This window comes from Cyrtonyx montezumae, unplaced genomic scaffold (assembly GCF_038088225.1).
Source record: "Cyrtonyx montezumae isolate F1298 unplaced genomic scaffold, pur_monq_1.0 scaffold_44, whole genome shotgun sequence".
Taxonomy (NCBI): Eukaryota; Metazoa; Chordata; class Aves; order Galliformes; family Odontophoridae; genus Cyrtonyx; species Cyrtonyx montezumae.
This window is the reverse complement of record NW_027072050.1, coordinates 1,924,317-1,926,754: the sequence shown is the minus strand read 5'-3', so window position 1 is coordinate 1,926,754 and position 2,438 is coordinate 1,924,317. Positions and strand designations below refer to the sequence as shown.

The window sequence follows — 2,438 nt, the reverse complement described above, 5'->3', positions numbered from 1 at the left end:
CCCCGCGGGGACGAGCTCGGCCGAAGCGGGCGCTTCGGGAGCGCGGGGATCTGGCTCGCCCAGCTCCCCGACCTGGGTCTCGACTTAGGGGGACGAAGGCCCGCCGAACGGGGCCTGCGAGGCACCCCAGCCGCGCCGCGCGGCCGCCGCAACCGCCGCCGCCGCCTCCGTGGAAGGCGAGCGGGCAAACGGGCGGCGGCCGGCAGACGATTGACCGTCAAGCGACGCTCAGGCAGGCGTAGCCCCGGGAGGAACCCGGGGCCGCAAGTGCGTTCGAAGTGTCGATGATCAATGTGTCCTGCAATTCACATTAATTCTCGCAGCTAGCTGCGTTCTTCATCGACGCACGAGCCGAGTGATCCACCGCTAAGAGTTGTCTCGCTTTGCGGCACCGCCCCGAGCGCGCGCCCGGGGGGAGCCTATCGTCTCTCACGCTGAGGGCGCTCCCCCACGAACCGCGGACCGCCCCGGCGCCGGGACGACCGCGCGGCAGCGGCGGGAGCAACGCCTCCGCCGACCGAACGAGCACAAGAACGTACGTAACCGTTTCGTCGCGCCGCGGGCACCGAGCCGCGACCCAAACGCGCTGCGAGCGAAAGTGCACCCGAACGAGAAGGGCGGGGAGCCCTCGCTCCCGACCTGGGCAAACGACCGCGACTCGCTTCGGGGACGGACCAGGCGCCCGGCTCGGTTCGGCACGGGCGGACGAGGCGAAGCCGCACGCTTCTCACCCGCGCCACGCGGCGCGGCGCGAGGCTCGGGCCGCGGCCCCGCGCCCTCGCGACGGAACTCCCCCGCGGCCGAGACCGCCGCGACCGCCGACGCGACCGGGAGAGACGCGCCGACCCCCCTTTCTCCCCAACGGGCCGGACGCGACAGCCGCGCCGGCGGACCGCGCCCGCGACGGCCCGCCCGACCGCGTCCGCGCGGACCTCGGCCTGCCCTTCGCGCGCCTCGCGCACCGAACCGCCCCTTCTCCCCGTCCTCGGCCCTCCCGTCTCGCCTCTCGACCTCCGCCGCCTCCTCCTCTCGCTCGCCCTGGCGGCGAGCCCGCGACGGACGCGCGGCCCGGCGCCGGGTGGGACGGGGACGGATACGGAGGCGGCGCCCGCTCTCCGCGCCTCCGCGCGGAGACCGGATGCGGGACGCCCCACGCCGGACCTCCCGCCCGCTCGCCGAGCGCGGCCGGCGAGGCCGAGGGCGAAAGCGCGGTGGGAGGCGGCGGCGACGGAGACGAAGGACGGGACGCGGCCTTGCGACGGGGCCGGAGCGGAAGCGGCGGCGAGGCCCTGAGCCGACGGCAAGCCGGGCGGACCGCCGGAGCGAGAACGCCGGCGCCGGCGCCGCGCTCGGCACCGGAGGGAGGGAAAGGAGAGCCGACGGCTCACCGGCCGCGAGCGGCGGCCACGGGAAAACGGCCGCGGGAAAGGAACCGCCGCGAGGAGCGGCGGCCCGCGCCGTGCCGAGACCCGCGTCTCGGCCCGCTGTAAACGCGGGCAAAGCCCGACGGCCGGAGCCGCGCGCACGCGCGCGCGCGCGAGCGATACCGTGCGGAGCCTCTCCGCCCGAGACCGAGGCCGCGGAGTGGGGGACGGGGTAACCCCTCTCCGGCCCGGGCACGCCCACACGGGAGCGGGAGCGCGGCGGCAGCGGACGCCGCCCGGCGGGCTCGGGAGGCCGGGGGGGAGGCGCGCGCCGCCGCGTCTCCTCTCACACCCCGCGCCCTTCCCCGGCGGCCCGCCGGCCGGCCGACCGCCCCCCGGCCCCGCGCCCTCGCGGGACGCGCCGCGGGCAGCCCGAGTCTTTAAACCTCCGCCCGGCTCTGCGGCCGGGGTGGTGGTGATGGAAAGGGAACGCGGCCAGACGCCGGTTCCGTCCCCACACAACCCCCTCCCACGACGCGCAGGCGCGGACGCTAGGTACCTGGCCCTGGGGTGAGGGAAACGACCCGAAGGCCCCGCGGGGGTGCCTCCCCCGCCCGGACGCGCTCCCCGCCCGACGCACGCCCGCCGCAGCGGGCGGGACAGACGGACGGGGCGACGCGGCGCGGGACGGGGCGCCGAGGGGAGATCCGGCACCCGCCAGCCGGCCCCGGCGCCCCTCGGGGGAGCTTCCGCCCGCGGGGGCGCGCCCGTCACCCGCCGCCACCACCTCGTCCTCCTCCCGGGGCCCGGGGTTTCCCTCGCTAACCCGGCGCCGGGCGGCAGCTGCGCCCGGGAGGAGACACGCGGCTCGGACCGCCCGCGCGGGACCGAAGCCGCCCGGAGGCCCCGCGGCCGGCTCGGCCGCCCGCCGCGACCACCGACCGAACGACGCGGCTCACCGCGCCGACGCTCCGTGACCTTCCTTCCCTCCGCAGCGCTCGCCCGCCCTCCCCGCGGCGGCCGGCTCCGCGGACCGTCCCGCGACCCGGCCTCCCCCGTTCCCCGCGAGAGGCC

General features: G+C 78.2%; 1 non-coding gene across 1 annotated transcript; it reads right to left on the bottom strand.

Moving 5' to 3' along the window:
- Positions 1-222: 222 nt before the first annotated feature.
- Positions 223-375, bottom strand: LOC136055609 (5.8S ribosomal RNA). Its single transcript, XR_010622876.1, has one exon. It is a non-coding gene; the product is annotated as a 5.8S ribosomal RNA (ribosomal RNA).
- Between the last annotated feature and the right edge of the window lie 2,063 nt (positions 376-2,438).